Source organism: Nuphar pumila, chromosome 13, assembly GCF_984573655.1.
Source record: "Nuphar pumila chromosome 13, dmNupPumi1.hap1.1, whole genome shotgun sequence".
In the NCBI taxonomy this organism is placed as follows: domain Eukaryota; kingdom Viridiplantae; phylum Streptophyta; class Magnoliopsida; order Nymphaeales; family Nymphaeaceae; genus Nuphar; species Nuphar pumila.
This window is the reverse complement of record NC_143261.1, coordinates 56,355,651-56,374,839: the sequence shown is the minus strand read 5'-3', so window position 1 is coordinate 56,374,839 and position 19,189 is coordinate 56,355,651. Positions and strand designations below refer to the sequence as shown.

General features: G+C 43.2%; 1 protein-coding gene and 1 non-coding gene across 2 annotated transcripts in view; both read left to right on the top strand.

Moving 5' to 3' along the window:
* LOC149818443 (uncharacterized) overlaps nucleotides 1-19,189 on the top strand; it is a 1,135,480-nt gene that overhangs the window by 308,928 nt on the left and 807,363 nt on the right. The gene's annotated exons all lie outside the window — the stretch shown is intronic.
* On the top strand, nucleotides 18,861-18,963 carry LOC149818450 (small nucleolar RNA R71). Its single transcript, XR_016427476.1, has one exon. It is a non-coding gene; the product is annotated as a small nucleolar RNA R71 (small nucleolar RNA).

Genomic DNA, 19,189 nt, shown 5'->3' with positions numbered 1-19,189 from the left:
TTTTATGAAAAAGGTTGAAAGCTTTGAAATCAATCATTTATCAGAGTTTAAAACAGAAGTTCAGCGGAAGATCAGGTTCAAAACAACAAGTCCCTAGACCTTGGGCACATTACAACCAAAAAGCAGTTTCCCCCTTACAAACCGATTTGCAGTTCAAATAGATATTTTATTGAAATTAAAGAAGAACCACATTTTGGTAATACAGTTTTAGAAATGCAGAGTTATAATCGAAAGAGATACTTCCAAAGAAACCTTGTACCATCTATCAAAAGAGTCCCCAGGAGCGCAACGTCAGGAAAGGGCATTGCCTTGAATTCATCGCATCATCATGCCATCGCAAGCTGTCTCAACCTGTTCACCACCTGCCCATGAAAATGGGTCAATCACACAACAGACTAGTAGGCCTGCAAAGGACAAGAAAGAGCAGAAGCTGCAATAAGTAAGATAAATGCTAGCTCAAGCAGAAACAAGCAAGACTAGCAGATCTAACCAAATGTGCTGTGGAGTAAGCAAAGCTCTAGTAAAGCACACAGCTACGTAAAAAAAGCAGGAAGGATCAGAGTGCTGAACAGACAACTATAGCAATCTCACAAATATAATGGATGAAGAGTAACTAACTCTATCCACCAGCCAAGCAAAGCAATTTCATAAGACAGGTATTCATAACAACACTCGTAATACATTCAAGTATCATAGGATGGCTCAGTCCATCGACAAGTGATTACATTAATTGTGAGGCACACGCTATTACATCACAAGCAATTCCTAAGCAATACCAGATAAGCAATCAACTAGTATGAGAAGCTAGTCATTACCAAGCAAGGAACTGCGTAAGCAGTTTAACCAACAAGGGTAACGCCTCGACGGGCGTACCTAGCTCAACGAATAGCATACTGAACTACCGAGCTAACAAGCAAGCAAGCAAAGCACGTCACAACATGTGTATCTCACGATCATGTGTATAAGTTATATCTTGTCTCATTACTGAGCAGGCCGTTGTGGGTACGCACAAGGCAAAATGTAGAAACAGCCGAGATCGATTCGGGGGTCCATTATGCTATGTATTTTATTATACCCCGAATGACTGACTGAGTCCGCTTCCTAAGAGGACGGTCTGTGACCAAGAGAGTAAATCCCCAAAGGCAAACAAAGGCCTAATGGATGCGCATCCGTACTTCTGCAGAAGTGGCCCAAAGGATTTCCCCTAACCTCCGATGACTGGGGAAGGTCGGATCTTTGCCCGAAATTACCATATATGACTGTCCATCGGAGTTTTGTACCATCCATCCTCTCTCTTGATGAACCGTTCCGAATGAGCACGACGGAGGGTTTCTTAACCGCCGTCCCATTCTCATGCTCTGGTCTTTCAACCCAATCGAGCATCTTGCCTGTGAAGGCGCATGATTATTATTTAAGTGAGTTATACGCGCCATTGCGCGTTCGAGGCAAGCAAACAATTCACATCCTACTCACCACAGTATGCATTGTACCTATTCAACGTATAATCACGTTAAAAGAGGTCAATCCCTAGTGAGGGTAGAAACATCACTCTTGTGATCTCAAACACATGCCATTGCATGTTCGAGGAAGACATAAACCTCTCATCCTACTCATCGTAGTATGCAACGTACCTGTTTAAAAGTACAACCACGATAAGAGGGGTATGGATCTCTCGCAGGAAATTCCCAATGCTTCTACTTTATAGAAGCCCGCAGTGAACTCATTCCAGTTCCAACTGATCGTGCTCGGGTCCTTTAGACAATCGCGAGTAATCTGTCTATTAGGCGAAAGCAACATAACAGGATTAGCTTAATGTGTCAATACACGCTTAGAGGTTACTATAGACCTCTCGATCTGCTCTCGTAGTCCAAACATATCGTACGTGACTAAGGGTACAGCTACTAGAGGAGGAACATGGATCCCTCGTAAGAGATCCAACAATACCTTCACGAATGAAGGCGCCACAATCATGGTTGAACCAGAAAGCCTAGAAACTAGGTCTCACATCAGAGGTGAGGTAACGCATGGCGCAAGTACATCGCTAGGATCCCTGCTCTACTCATGCACAGGATCCCAAACAAGGTTATCTGAGTCATATCGAATAGGCAAACTAAGGTTGTAACACATCTATCCCAAATACGTCAATTTGGGAGGTCCGACCGCTACCTCTGTTTTACCAGCTATACATCTTGAAAATAGGTTTGCACCTAAGACGATGTCTTTTGAGAACTGAAGTGCATAAGTGTGTGTCGTGGCTTGTAAGCCAAGTGAAACGATATACACTATACATTCGAAGCTGCACTCAGAGAGTGCAAGCTGACAAGAGGCAAACTCATGCACATACTAATACAAAGGCAAAACGAGGGACAAGACTCGGTGGGCGAAGCCGCACCGCGAGGGTAGAATGCTAAAGCTCCACACGAGGTATGAGATCATACCTCGATCATCGTAACGCACAAGCAGGCAACTACGCAAGCGACTGTTATCGTCGCGAAATTTTTCCCGTCTTCCCTTCCTTACGGAAGAGAGAGGGAAATGCTTTCGCGATTCAAACTTGACCGGATTTTAGAAATTGTTTTGAAATACTCGCCTCCGTTTTGAAAATTGTGGGAAAATCCATGGGATGGGGCTCGACCTGTCGGTACGAGGTTCGACCGTTCCTGCCGCCTTTAACAGGGGTAATCGAACCAAGGACCAAAATTGTGCTTGACTTAGTGAAATTACCGAAATTGTGTTCTACCCTAAATGCACAGAGAATTCAGGCATGTGCTATGCAATTTTGTAAAATGCAAGTTGGAAACATGATGTATGCTTAGAAAACATTTGGAGTTGAAAAGCATTTCTCAGGAAAAGATGGAAATCAATCTCTCAGGAAACTCAGACGAAGAAGGTTTGAAATCTCGAGAAAGTTTATAAAGATTTGGAAAATCTTGAAGAAGATGAGAATCTCAAGAAAATCTTGAGGAAGTTTATAAAGACTTTGGAAAACCATGAAGAAATGAGAATCTCAGGAAAATCTTGAGGAAGTTTATAAAGACTTTGGAAAACCATGAAGAAATGAGAATCTCAGGAAAATCTTAAGAAAGCTTAGAAAGAGTTGAAAAACCATGAGGAAATAAGAATCTCAGGAAAATTTTGAGAAAGTTTATAAAACTTAGAAAACCTTGAAGAAATGAGAATCTCAGGAAAAATGGAAGGAATTCTTGAGAAAGGACGAATATTTGAAAAGGAAAGCACTTGTTAGGAAAAACTCGGATTTTGAGAGTTTTCTTAGGAAAATGATAGAAAATTTTGTAGGAAAACTCATTGGAGAAGGAAATTCAAAATTTAGGAAGTTGAATTCCTGAGAATCTTATATTTGAAATGTCTGAAAATCAACTTTGATTCTTGAGAAAGATAAGAAATTCCTTTTGAAAATGGATATTAAGAAAATATTTTTTTAAGGAAAATCACGGGAAAACTTTGATTTGGGAAATCCAACTCCGAATATCATCATAGTTTCTTGAGAAAATCGATTCCATGAAGTGAAAATCTTTTGAGAAAATTATGAGAAAAACAAATGATGCAGATGATGTGAATGAATGAATGCACTTTTGAAAAGATTTCTAAAACTTTTATTGGAAAAATGTGGATTAAGCCAAAGTAAATCCTTCATATATTCTGACTGTGGCCATGAATATATTCATGATTTATTTGAGTTAATTCACAATATTTGGAAAACATTGGAAATATGAGGTGCATTTTCAAGATAGCCTAAGAGTGTAGGCTCAATGTGACTGGTAGAGAGATGATGGATCTGGGTTTTGTCCATATTCTGACTAGGGCCGTAAATATGGACTCCACCGAGTTCATCAACTCTCTAAGAGTTGGTGCACGTGTCATTCGTGTTCATCCACGGTGAATTTTGAAAATTTGAGATTTATGCATCATAGAATCAGGATATTACTGAAATCAAACTATATGAGATGCGGCCTAATCTAAGCAGTAAAAGTAAATCTTATTCCAAGGTTTACATTGGATTGTTACATTGCATAACATAAAGTAAAATAAAATTGAAATGGATCCAAGGAATCTGCATCTTCTAGATTTTCCTGCAAAATGAGAGTTAGTACAAAATAAACAAGGAAATGGACATATATATATAATATATACAACGAAGAGACATATATATATATATCAAAATGCTAGAATAGGTGCTAAATGTCATGTAACGATGGAGGTGTAACTATATGAGAAAATATATGGATGTTCATACATGGAAATAAGGGCATATGAAAATATATATATATATATATATATATATATATATATAAGTATATATCTATGTATATATATATATACATATATATATATATACGTATACATATAGGTAAATATATATAGATATACATATATATATAGAAATAAAATGAGAAAATATATGCACTAATGGAAATTCTACAAACTGGGTAAAATCAAAAAATGTGGATATACGCAGTTTCTGTAGGTAACTTTACATAGCCGTATTTCCTAAATTACAAGATATATTTCAACAAAAATGGGTATAGAGCTTCTCTATATATCAATAAAGAAGCGTGCAAAAATTGGTTGGGAGATCATGATTGGATATAGAGATATCCGTTCATGAATATGGCCAAATATCAAGACTGCACACTTGCAGCAGAAAATGAATGTGCAGGAAATGGGTTGTGGAAGCAATGAGCTATTTTCAAGAATATCATGAAGAGGATACGAAAAGCTTGGTGAAAAGGTGAAGGTATTGTGGAAAATGATGAAACAATATGTATAAGTGGTGCTGCAAATGAGGTGATATAGCAAACAAGAATTTAACACTAAGCTAAGCAAAATTTCATAAAACCAAGGGTGATGTTCCAGCCATAGCTTCATAAAACAGGGATTTCAATAGCAAACTAGACAAAATCTCATAAACCGAATGATGGTGTTCCAGCCATAACAGCATAAAGCAGAAATTTGCATATCAAGCTCATAAATCAAATGATGAAGTTCCAACATATCTTCATAAAACAGGGATTTTAACAGCAAGCTAAACAAATCTCATAAATCGAATAATGGTGTTCCGACATAACTTCATAAAAACAGGAACTTATTATCAATCTCATGAATCAAAATGATGAAATTCCAGCCATAACTTCATAAAAACAGAAATTGTCATCAATCTCATGAATCAAAATGATGAAGTTCTAGCCATAACTTCATAAAAACAGAAATTGTCATCAATCTCATGAATCAAAATGATGAAGTTCTAGCCATAACTTCATAAAAACAGAAATTATAGTATCACATGATGAAGTTCCAGCATAACTTCATAAAACAGAAATTTATCATCAATCTCATGAATCTAAATGATGAAGTTCCAACCATAACTTCATAAAAACAGAAATTGTAGCATCAAATGATGAAATCCCAGCCATAACTTCATAAAACAAGAATTTGAACATCAAGCTCAACAAAATTTCATAAATCAAATGATGAAGTTTCAGCCCTAACTTCATAAAACAGAATTTTTGAACATGAAGCTCATAAATCAAATGATGTTCCAGCCCATAGCTTCATACAACAGAAATTGTAACATCAAGTGATGAAGTTACAGCCATAACTTCATAAAAACAGAAATTGTCATCAATCTCATGAATCAAAATGATGAAGTTCTAGCCATAACTTCATAAAAACAGAAATTATAGTATCACATGATGAAGTTCCAGCATAACTTCATAAAACAGAAATTTATCATCAATCTCATGAATCAAAATGATGAAGTTCTAGCCATAACTTCATAAAAACAGAAATTGTAGCATCAAATGATGAAATCCCAGCCATAACTTCATAAAACAAGAATTTGAACATCAAGCTCAACAAAATTTCATAAATCAAATGATGAAGTTTCAGCCCTAACTTCATAAAACAGAATTTTTGAACATGAAGCTCATAAATCAAATGATGTTCCAGCCCATAGCTTCATACAACAGAAATTGTAACATCAATCTTAAATAAGACATGGTCACCTAAATCAACTGGTGATGTAGCTGGAGATGATGAAAGGCAGCTGCAGTTAGGGTAAAAGTGGAAAAATTGGGCAGCAGCCTTGATGGATCTCCTGTGGATGGTCTGAAGGAGAAGTGAAGGGCTGCTGTCTCCCCTGTGCTGAGCTGAAATGAGGTTGGGCAGCAGGGATGGCTGGAAGCTGAAGAAGTTGAAGCCCACATTGTTGATGCAGCAGGATCTCCTGCGGCTGGGTTGGAAGGGTGGTCTGAAGGAAAAGTGGGTAGGAGCTGATAGAGGTCTTGCGGCTGGAATGAAGGAGGATGCAAGAAACGTTGGATTTGGCTGTGCTGTGGCTGGAATGAAGGAAGGTGGAAGGAAACATTGGGTTTGGCTGTGTTGTGGCTGGAATGAAGGTGGAAGGAAACGTTGGGTTTCTTGCTTGCTGGTGGGTTGAAGGAAAGGGGCAACAACCGTGGGTTAGCTGAAGGCTATGGCTGGACTGAAGAAGGTAATCCTCAGCTGCTGTTGGAGGTGAAAGGGGCTCCACGCTGAGAACTCCCACCTGCAAAAAAAAAAAAAAAAAAACATTAATCGGCCCCCTTTCCCCCTTTGGTGAATGCCCCCTTTAATCCAAAACCCACGAAAACCTCTTCTTCCCTCTTTTTCATCGATCCATGGCTGGGTCCTTTAAAGACCTTCAGCCCCTTTCTGCAAAAAAAAAACGTATCTTCTTTTAAGAGCACCGTTATAGTTTTTGAAATTCTTTTGAAACCGATATTTGAAAATCAAAAGGGGCGCATCTTTTTTTTCAAAATTTTGTTTCATTTACCTAAGTTTTAGGTAAAAATGAAATTTTTTTACTTTAGGGAAATTCGGCTGTGCCATTAAGGCTGCCTCTTTCTAAAAAAAAAAAAAAATTATTAAAACAAATAAAATAAAAAGGAAATAAATGAAAGGCTTTTATGGAAATGCCATCTCAATCCACTTTTAAAATCCTTTTGAAAATAAAGCTTTATTTTGTTTTGTAAAATCTTTTTTTTTTTTTTTAATTTTCAAATAAGGTGCCACATGTGTGTGGGCCCACTAAAAAAAATAAATAAATAAATAAGAATTTTAAAGAGAAAATTTTGCAAATTGGTATGACCTTCGAGTGGGTCCCACTTGAGAATAAGATACTTACCTGGGAATCTGAATATGGTGCTAGTTCAAAGGCGGGTCCCACTCCATTTATTTGAAAATACGAGATAAAACATTATTTATTTTCAAGAATTTGGAAAAATTGGTTTTTCAGGGCAAAATATGGATAAATGTAAAGAGATTTAAAATCTTTTGCAAAAAGTTTTGAGATAAAATCTTTAAAATCAATATCCAAACATCCAGATTGTTTTTCTTTAGAAAAATTTTGTAATTCAAAGTCCTGGGGGTAAAATGGGAAAATTTGGTAATTTTGAATACCCAGGGTTTTAAAAATCAATTTGAAAAAGTTTAAAAATCAAATCTGGATAGACAATTTTGAAAATCAGGAGTTCTGGATCTCAAACTGATATGCTATGCAATGAAATGATGCAAAATGTTCATGCAATGCAATGCAAAGACATGTTTCAGTGAAATGTCACTCTGAGCTCGGACTTTGGAAATTCAAACTCTTTGTCCAGAAAGAGGATTTTGAAATTTTGCCATTTGAAGATGTCTCTGAACCTAAATATAGAAATTTTGAGGCTCAAGAGTGAAATTTAGGACTTTCTGCCAGGTTCAATCTTTAAAAAATGACCATTTTGCCCTTCATGGGTTCCGGAGAGCCGAAATGGGGTGATTGAGGGCAATGTCAGGGAGGTGAGTGAAAATTTGGGGTGTTTACAGCGACTCGTGAGGTAGGAGATCCTATACTGACCACGCGAGTGTAAAGGACGACTCATGAGGCATGGGGTTGCACCTCGATAGATCAATAAGCTCAAGCAGAGAAAAGGAGCATGCGACAGAGATAGGATACATGCACGAACAAGGCATATGCACGAAACGCAGCAACAAGGTAAAGACGAATACATACAAAAGGTAAGTGCAAGAGCAAGCACGTTAGCACAAGAAAGTAAAATACGAAGAGTATAGCAGAAGCAAAGCCATGGCGCATAAAGCGCGGAGCAACAAGTAAATACAGGAAGTAAGGTGCAAGAATGTAAAGGAGGACCAGGCATCCTGGAGAACAAGGCAAACGTAAGCAAGTAAATGCCAAGGCGAAAGCGCGGGGCAGCAGGAAAGTAAAGTGCAAGAAAGTAGGGAGGACAAGGATCGCGAAACCGCGTCCTTGAGTTAAAAGACATGGAATGTAAAGACAAGAATGAAAAGCCTAGGCACATATAGCGCGGCGACGACAGAAAAGAAAGTGCAGGAAAGTAAAAAGGACAAGGATCGCGAAACCACGTCCTTGAAGGTAAAGACATATGTATATATATTATACGTATACATATATCGTCCTCTTTTAGTTATCTTTCTTATTTTAGCATTTATCAGTTCATTGTCCTTTCACGCAAGAATCCCCTACCTTAAGGGGTTGCGGGTCCTCGTACGCATGCAGCGTAGGCAAGCAAGAGCTCGAGCCACAGAGGGCGAGCTGGATCCACCGTTCAACCTGGAGAGCTTAGATCATTAGTATATGCCATATAAGAAAAGAGAAGTAAACACAACAAGGTCTCTTGCCTGCAGAAGGCAGAGGCAGGAGCTCTGCATCCTGCAGACAAGGGTGCCAGAGACAAGGGCCTCAGCCCTGCTTGGCAACAATAGCAGAAGCAGGGAGCAGGAGCTCCCTGTCTGCTAGCACAAGGAAAGGCAGGGGAGGGAGCAGGGGCTCCCTGCCACACCTGCTACAACAAGGCAGGGGGAAAACACCCCCTGTTAGAACACGAGACAGGGGCGCAGCCCCCTGCCGGCCGCAAGAACAAGGCAAGGGGGCAAAGCCCCTTGCCAGAAAACACAGAGATGCAGGGGGCAAGCCCCTGCTCGAAAACAGGAAAGCAGGGGGGCTTCGCCCCCTGCTGGCACAATGCAGGAGACAGGGGGGCCTCGCCCCCTGCCGGCACAAAGCAAGAGGCAGGGGGATAGAACCCCCTGCCAAGGAACAACAAAGAGTGCAGGGGGGCTCCGCCCCCTGCAGAGGAAAATAACTGAAGGCAGGGGGGCTAACCCCCTGTCGGCAAGCAACACAAAGGCAAGGGGGCCCCTCCCCCTACCGAGACCCAACAAGGGAGCAGGGGGGCTCGCCCCCTGCCCGAAAACAAATGCAGGGGGGGGAGCCTTGCCCCCTGCAGGTAAACACCAAAAAGGGACAGGGGGAGAGGAACCCCCTGTCAACAAAACAAATGGCAGGGGGAAGCGGAGCCCCCTGCCAACCCAAACAAGCGAGAAGAGACGGGGGGTGACAGGGCTCGATCGGTCCCTGCCGACACACCCCGAAAGCCCAAGGTGGTGGCAGGGACTCGGTCCCTGCCGACCCACCAGCAAAGAGGCAGGGGGGGGGGGGGGGGGTAACCCCCTGCCAAGACAAGCGACAGGGGGCTCAGCCCCCCTGTCGACCCACAACAAACAGGAAGGAGTCACAGGGGGCGGAGCCCCCTGCCAAGAAGGGCCAACGACAGGGGGCTCAGCCCCCTGTCGACCAAAAACAAAGGGAGGCAGGGGGTTTAGCCCCCTGCCAACAAGAGGTGACGACAGGGGGCTCAGCCCCCCTGTTGATCCACCCAAAACAAAAGAAGAAGGGAGAGGGGTTATACCTTGAACGACCACGACAACAAGAGAAGTTGTTGGTCGCCGGGAGCGCTAGCTGCGAGTCGCCGGCGACAGAAAGGGGAGACAGCGAAGGGGTGGCCGGCGCTGCCAGCTGCCGAAACATTGGCGACTGAAGGGGGAAAGGGGCCTCACGGGAGCAGAACAAGGGGGAGGCGACGATCGCCGGCGGCTGCAGCACCAAGGACGGCGGCCGTGGCTGACGACGAGTCGTCGGTGCTCGGAGGCCACTGGGTCGCCTGAAACTCCGAGGGGAGGCAAAGAGGTGGCCGCAGGGAGGATCGCCGGTCGTCAGCGGCGAGGATGCCGGCTATCGAAGGTCAGCGGCTGAAGGGGAGACAGCAAGGGGAAGAGGGGTGGTCGGCAAGGCTCGAAGGTCGCTGGCGATTTGTTGGTGCTCGAGGTCGCTGGGGACGCAAGCGGCGAAAAGCTCTGACGGCGGGGGCTCTCGCGCAGTCGACTGGGTCACGGGTGGCCACCAAGGTCGCAGGCGGCGGCGTCGAGGACCGAGAGTCGTCGATGCCCAGGGATCGTCGATCGTCGGGGAGGCGGCCTGACGGGAACGCTCGCCGGCATCTCTGATCGTCGGCGGCAGCGTGAGGGGCGGGAGATCGGAGCAGAGGAGAGAGAGAAGGGGCGAGGGTTTTACCCCTCGCCCGAGACACCTGCGTCTTTTAAAAAGACACAGGTTCTCGTGAGTTCGAGAACCCGGGTCCGGGTTGATCTCGGATCCGGCCCCGACACAGGGGTCAGACCCTGACTCGTGTCCGACACGAGTCGGACGTGATTTTTTTTTTTTTTTTCACGGGCTTTACAGGTTAAGTCTTACATCAAAAGTACATTGTATCTTCTGACTCAGGCTACAGATACACAGATAATTGTCTTCGTCCTTTCTCGGCTCAGTGATTCAGTTATATTTTTAGTTGCATTTCCGGTTTTGCTACAAAGGTTTAGCAAGGTAACTGTTGTTGAACAAGCTAGAATCTATTGAGAAGCAAAAGATATGCATATGTATGCGTAAACATGCACGGATGTGCCCCATGCTATCCTTGTGCATGCTTGTATTTGTGTGCTGACGTGGTCATGTCTGTGTTTTTCCAAAAAACATATTTGTTTTTTAGTTTTATGCTTTGTTCATTACATTAAGCCATTTCTACGGCAAAATCGTGAGACTTCTTTTAAATGCAATGAAGTTTCCAGGATCTATATTGCATGATCCTGCTGGTACAGCAGAAAGGATATATTTGGTATTTCTTTGGGAGAAAAGTTTTCTTTATGAGGAAAGACGTAGGGAACAAGGGGTTTCAGTGCTAAATTTTTTAATGAGCAAATGTGGTTATTTCACAAAATTCATTTATTGCAGATGGAAAACCCTTTTTAGGTGTTTGCATCTATTATTTCATAATAATTCATATTTTGAGAAAGGTTTTTTCCTTGTTTGCCTCAAAGTGCTTGTCCATCACATGGGAAGAGGTGTACTTAATCTGCCCGGAGGTCACATAGATTGTAACCCCTACAGTTAACTTATCATCATTATACATGAGATTGATTTGAACTGTTGCTGTTACACTCGGCTATTGCAAGGGCATTCTTGTGATGAATGTCTAATAACTTATCACTTAATGGATTTTTATTATCTCATATGTGAGGTGATTGCAGATTGCCATCCACCTATGGGCAACTAGAGGAGGGAGAGTCTCTTTGGCAGCATTCTTACTCATCCGAAGCATGGTTCTGCAGTTAAATTCAGATTGCTATGATTCCTTCCTAACGAACATGTAGAGAACATTTTTGGCACACTCCAAATTTGTTGAACCGGAAAACATAAAACATATCCAGTTTCTTGCTGATTCTGTTGTGGAGTTGTACTCACTAGATATTGCTAAGTCTTACCAGAAGGCATCCATCCTTATACAGCACCTTTCCAAGGTTTTGCAGCATGCCCTCAAAACCAAGACGGAGGTCAGTTTTTCAGCTCATGCATATCACAATTTTAAAAGCCAAATTAGTTTGCTAGTTATCGTGTCTAATTGTTCCTGCTTGTCCATCTATGCATAATGTAGAATATTGCAGTTATTGAATAAATTAAAAAGTCTAAGATTTTAGGTTATTGAATATTGTAATATTATGCATTATTGGATGTTTTGGTACCCTTTTTTGGTTATAGTATATCAAAAAGCTTAACCTTTCAAGAGGAAATATTTATGTAGAACCTATATATATATGAAATATGATGTTACAATATAAAGAAAATTCCTCAGATCTTGTAAACCATCTCCCCCCACTCCTTCACTTTCTCTCTCTGTGAAACTTGCTAGGCCCTTGTTTGGTGCCTTCTTTGATAATGGGAAACTCCTAATAATACTTAATATCCAAAAAAAGAAAAAAAAATTCTGAAAGAACAAAAGCACAATTTATAAAACTTGTACAGTGTAGTCGATTGAACCTCAACCTTGCGAAATTATGAACATTATGTATGTAACAAACAAACCTTCTCATTTCCTTAAGAGTCATTGACACTTCCAATTCTGTAGATTGGACTGCAGAATTTGCAATTTGATCAAGCCACATGATCAAGATATAGACACATCTAGGGATGAAACTGGGTTGGATGTGGTTTCAATGTAGGCATAATTGGATATAACCGATGTCACATGGACTCGGTTAGGAGGTCGATGCACCCGTGTCGACACGCCCCGACACGAGTGCGGCTTCAGACACGGGGCAGACTCGATCAACAAGTGTTGGACTCGGTCAATGCATCGGGGCCGAGTCCGTCCACTTTATAGACTCGGTCAACTTTGACCGAGCCTATTATTGTCCATATTTAAAATTTATTTTGGACTCGGGTCGGGTCCGATCCGGACCCGATCCGGATCCAAAATGTTTATCGGGGTCGGGGCCGAACCCTAAAGAGGCTACGCAAGGGGAGGGGCTTACGACAGACCCCTCCCCACTGATCTTTCCCTCTCCCCCAGCCGTCCCTCGCTCTTCGTCCCCTTCAGTCTCGCCGGCAACCCAAACTCCGATGATCGTAGCCGCAGCCAGCCATCGGCGACCCCAGCCACCGGTTCTCTCAGGTATGCACTCCTCCCTCTTCCGTTCTTCTTCCCCTTCGTCCGGTAGGGGGCGGATCCCCCTGCCTCGTTCGTGTTTTCCGGCAGGGGATGGAGGCCCCTGCTTGAGTTTATTTTTCAGTAGGGGGCTCCCGTGCCTCAGATTTGTTTTTCGACAGGGGGCTGCCCCCTGCGTCAGATCTGTTTTCCGGTAGGGGGCTCCGCCCCCTGCCTCAGATCTATTTTCCGGCAGGGGGCTGCCCCCTGCGTCGGATCTGTTTTCCGTTAGGGGACTTCGCCCCTTGCCTCAGTTTATTTTTTGGCAGGGCCCCCTTCCTCGTTCGTGTTTTCCAACAGGGGGTGGAGGCCCCTGTCTCAGTTTATTTTCCGGCAGGGGGCTCCCCTGCCTCAAATCTGTTTTTCGGCAGGGGGCTGCCCCCTGCCTCAGATCTGTTTTCCGGCAGGGGGCTCCACCCCCTACCTCAGTCGCAGGTTTTCGGCAGGGGGCGGAGCCCGCCTTAGATCTGTTTTCTGATAGGGGGCTCTCCCCCCTGCCTCAACCCCTGCCTTTGTTATTTTCTATCAGGCATACAGTTAGAGGGGTGGAGCTCTTGTTACTATTTTTTTGAAGTGTTTATTAACTTTATTTACATATTTTCTATTCACTTTTCACTTTTCAGATATAATGGCGAGTTCTAGTGGTGTCAATAGAGTTGGTTCAAGTTTAACTCTGAATTAGAAGTTTCTCAACCACTTTGGAGGCTTGTGACAAAAGGGATAAAAAGCTAGTGGTGTAAGATTCACAAAAAATATTAAAAATTTGACCAAATAAAAAAACAAAATAAAGCATCATTTATGTACTATTAATATATAATTAGATATTAAGTGGACAATCTAAACTAAATTATAAAACTAATTCAAAGAAATGACTACAATGCAATAATTTAACTGATCCAACAAAGAAGATGTGATTATTTAACCAAGGAACAAGACCAAAAATCACAATAACTAGCAAGAACCACTCTACATATTTGTATAAAGGACAACATAATGCTATACACCACACATAGTTATACTTAGCAAACACAATTATATAATACAAATAGCATGCAGCGAATAAATAAGCAACAAATCAATGAATTACTAAATCAATATATAATTAATTAATTAATTAACAAGAACAAAGTAATTTTCTGATTAAATGTCACTACTCCATGGGGAAATACTTCTTTCACAATGTAAGGACTTGTCCATCTCAATCTTAACTTCCCTGGGAATAAATGCAAACAAGAATTGTATAACCACACTTTCTGATCTGGCTCAAACACTTTCCTGACAATATGCTTATCATGAAATGCTTTCGTGCGAGCTTTGTATAATTTGGCATTCTCATACGCATCATTCCTGAGTTCCTCTAATTCAGAGAGCTGCAGTGCTCTCTCTTTGCCAGCCTGGGTGAGGTCAAAATTCAATTTCTTGATAGCCCAATACGCTCTATGCTCTAGCTCGACAGGAAGATGGCATGCTTTCCCGAATACAAGGTGATACGGGGACATGCCAATGGGAGTCTTGAATGCAGTTCTATATGCCCAGAGTGCATCATCTAAGCGCTGGGACCAATCCTTACGGTCCGGGCGAACTGTCTTTTCTAAAATTCGCTTAATCTCCCTATTGGACACTTCAACCTGTCCACTAGTCTGCGGATGATATGGAGTGGTGAATCTATGATTGACAGAATATCTTCTCAGCAGAGAAGCTATCTGTACATTCCTAAAATGCTAGCCACCATCGCTAATCATCGCGCGTGGCACACCAAAACGACTGAAAATGTTGTGCTTAATGAACTTAAGCACTACTCTGTGATCGTTGGTCTTGGTTGCCACAGCCTCTACCCACTTGGACACATAATCAACCGCCACCAGAATGTATAAATTTCTGAATGAAGGCGGAAATGGTCCCATGAAATCAATGCCCCAAACATAAAAAATCTCGACTATCAAAATCGGAAGCAAGGGCATCATGTCCCTTTTGGACATGTTCCCAATCTGCTGACATCGAATGCAACGCCTACAGAACTCATGAGCATCCCTGTGGAGTGTGGGCCAATAAAATCCTGACTGTAAAACCTTTGCAGCCGTCTTCCTACTGCTAAAATGCCCTCCACAGGCTAATGAATGGGAAAAATTCAGAATGGACTGGTACTCCTCCTCCGGAACACATCTCCTAATGATCTGATCTGCACAGTATTTGAACAATTCTGGTTCATCCCAATAATAGTGCCTCACCTGAGATAGGAATCTCTCACGCTCATTCTTGTTCCAATGCTCAGGTATCTTCCTCGAAACTAGATAGTTCACAATATTTGCAAACCAGGGTAACTGCGATGTACTAACTGTCATGATCTGCTCGTCGGGGAAAGAATCACTGATCGGCCTCTGATCCTGCGTGGTCTCCACGATCAGTCTGGACAGGTGGTCTGCTACTACATTCTCGCTTCCCTTCTTATCTCGAATCTCGAGATCAAACTCCTGTAGTAGTAGAACCCAACGAATCAATCTCGGTTTGGTGTCTTTCTTATTCAACAGATATTTCAATGCAGCATTGTCAGAATAGACAACCACCTTCGACCCGAGTAAATAGGACCTGAACTTGTCCAATGCGAAAACTACTGCAAGTAGCTCCTTCTCTGTCGTAGTATAATTCAACTGAGCATCAGACAGAGTTCTACTAGCATAGTAGATCACATAGGGCTTCCTATCAATGCGTTGTCCTAAAATAGCCCCCATAGCATAATCAGATGCATCGCACATAATCTCAAATGGGAGAGTCCAATCCGGAGGTCTCAAAATGGGTGCAGTAATCAAGGCCTTTTTGAGAATCTCAAAGGCCTTCATACAATCCTCGCTAAACACAAAGGGTTGGTCCTTCTCCAATAAAGTACATAGCGGTCGAGAGATTTTACTGAAATCTTTTATGAACCGCCTATAAAAGCCCGCATGCCCTAAGAATGACCGAATCTGCCTCATAGAGGTGGGTGGAGTCAAATGAGAAATGGATTCCACCTTCGCTCTGTCAACCTCAATGCCTCGCTTGGACACAATGTGTCCGAGCACAATCCCCTCCTGGACCATAAAATGACTATTTTACCAACTCAGGACAAGATTTGTCTCCGCACACCTACTCAGTACTCGAGTAAGTTTTTGGAGGCAATCTTCAAATGAAGAGCCATAAACTGAAAAATCGTCCATAAAAACTTCCATCACATCATCAATCATGTCCGAGAAGATAGCAAGCATGCACCTCTGAAAAGTGGCTGGGGCATTACAGAGCCCGAACGGCACACGTCTAAACGCGAAGGTGCCATAAGGACATGTAAACGTAGTCTTCTCCTGGTCGTCAGGATGGACAACTACCTGATTTTATCCTGAATATCCATCTAGAAAGCAGTAGTAGCTCTGCTCTGCGAGTCTCTCTAGGATCTGATCAATGAATGGCAATGGGAAATGATCTTTCCTAGTTGCCACATTCAGCTTCCGATAATCGATACAGACTCGCCATCCTGTAGTGGTCCTCATCGGAATTCTCTCACCCTTCTCGTTCTCAACCACAGTGAGTCCTAACTTCTTCGGCACAACCTGAATCGGGCTGACCCACTGGCTATCAGAAATAGGGTAAATGATTCTGGCATCCAACCACTTCACCACCTCGTTCTTCACCACTTCCTTCATGTTGGGATTTAGCCTTCTCTGCATATCCCTAAATGGCTTGACTTTCTCATTACAATGAATTCTATGCATGCAGAATGAAGGATCAATCCCCTTCAGATCAGCAACTCCCCAGCCAATCGCTGCCTTGTGCTCTCGAAGAATAGTCAGCAATCTATGCTCCTGCTCCTCAGTGAGCCGGGACGAGATGATCACAGGCAGAGTCTCATCATCTCTGAGGTAAGCATACTTGAGTGAATCCGGTAAGGGTTTCAACTCGAGTTTCGGAGGTGACTCTATCGAGGATTTGGCGGAGGTCTCCGCAAGTGGTGGGAGGGTCTTAATGATGGCTCCCCAAGGTGGTCTCTCTGACGACACTCTAGACACATCTACGCTATCTATGCCACTATTCTTCTCTATATGGTACAAATCTAAAGAATCCTCAGTAATATACAACTCGGGCTGCTCCTCCACTAACTCATGTGCAATATCTACATGAAAGCAGTCCATGTCTCCCGCTGGTCCCATCGCGGCATTGAAAATATTCAGCTTGACTTTCCGATTGCCGAATGAGAGATCCATGGCTCCGGTTCTACAATTGATGCATGCATTGGCAGTCGCCAAGAATGGTCTGCCTAAAATGATCGGAGTCTGGTGCTGGCTGTCTACTCCTTCCATATCAAGAATAATGAAATTGACTGGGAAATAAAAGTCATCCACCTTAACTAGCACATCCGCCAAGACACCTCTCGGTACCTTGACAGAACGATCTGCCAGTTGAAGTGTAATAGGAGTCGATCTTATCTCTCCTAGCCTGAAAGAATCAAAGAAATACCCGGGCAGAATGTTCACACTTGCTCCAAGATCGAGCAATGCGCATTCTATCCGGATGTTCCCTATAGTACAAGCAATGATAGGGGCTCCAGGGTCCTTGAGCTTTGGTGGTGTCTGATGCTGAAGTACTGAACTCACCTGCTCAGTCAGATGGACCCTGTTAGGAACTCTCTCTCTAGATTTCCGCTTCTGTGTACATAGCTCCTTCAGAAATTTGGCATATGCCGGCACCTGCTGAATCGCATCGAGCAAAAGTAGGTTGATCTGCACATGCTTGAATATGTCGAGCATGTCCTGGATCTTCGCACCTTGCTTCCCTCTATATCCAGGAGACTCTAATGCTTTGGGATAGGGTGGTGGGGGAATATACTCTGCTGGCTCCTCCTCTTTGTGAGAAGGCTCACTCCTATCCTTCTTCTGCACTGAAGATCAAGATGATGATGATGAAGGTAATGAAGATGATGATGGGGATGGGGATGATAATGATGGCTGAGCCGACGTAGGTGAAACAATGGTCTCTGGCTCATCTATCCTCTCTCTACTCTCTCTCTCTCTGCTCTCGACGTGATACTCACGTCCACTCCTCAGGGCCATAACAAATTTGGCCTGCTGCTGTGTCTCAGTATGAAACAGGCCTCCAGTCATCTGGTCCTTGCCCTTCGGGTTCATGACAGCCTGACTTGGCAATGTACCCTCGGGTCTCCTACTAATAGCCTCAGCTAACTGTCCCGTTTGCGACTCTAACTTCGCAATGGACAGCGTATGTGAGCTCAATATCTGGCTACACTTCTCGAAGGCATTCTGATTAGAGGTTTTCACCTCTTGGAATGCCTGGAGAAGTCTCTCCTCAAAAGATGTCTGCGGGGCAGACTCCTGCTGAATCGGGGAAGGGACTAAAGAAGAAGACTGAGAATAGCTCGGCCTCTGGAATGGCTGAGTAAAAGATGGCTGCCGAGCTGGCTGAGAGGATGTAGGCATCTGCATAGAAGACTGTGGATTCTTCCATGAAAAATTGGGATGGTTACGCCAACCCGAATTATATGTAGATGAGAATGGGTTGTTCGGCGGTCTGACGTAACCCTGAGCTGCCTGAACTTGTTCTTGAACAAATTCAGGGTACTGAGCTGCCGAAGGGCACTCAGTGATATCGTGTGCCGGACTGGCACAAAGAGTACACACCTGCTGTGTAGTGGATGGTCCTGAGAGAAGCTGGTCCAGCTTCTGAGCAATCATGTCTACCTTGCACTGTAGTGCAGTAGATGGACCAATGTCAAGAACACCAGCTTTCTTCTTAATGCTGGGTGTGGCTCTATCAGAATGAGAGCTCGAAGCATGGTGTAGGGAATTCTCGGCCAATGTATCAAATAACCTCCATGCTTCGTCCTCGCTTTTCAGCATGAATGTCCCTCCACATGAAGAGTCGATCATCTGACGATTCTTGTCAGACAATCCATCGTAGAAGCTCTACACTAGTTGCCATTTCGGCACCTGATGATGGGGACATTTCCTGAGGAGATCCTTCATTCTCTCCCAGGTCTCATGAAAGCGCTCACCATCTAGCTCTGAAAAGCTAGTGATGGCTCTACGATATTGGTTCGTACGACCAATGGGAAAGTATTTCCGAAGAAACTCCTGTTGCAATTGATCCCAGGACTCTATTTCTACAGAATCTAAGGACTTTAGCCAATACTTGGCTTTGTCCTTCAATGAGAAAGGGAATAGAGTCAACCGCAAGGCGTCATCATCGAAATTATGTATCTTTACCGTAGAACAGATTTCAAGGAATTCATCTAAATGGCGGTAGGGATCCTCGTG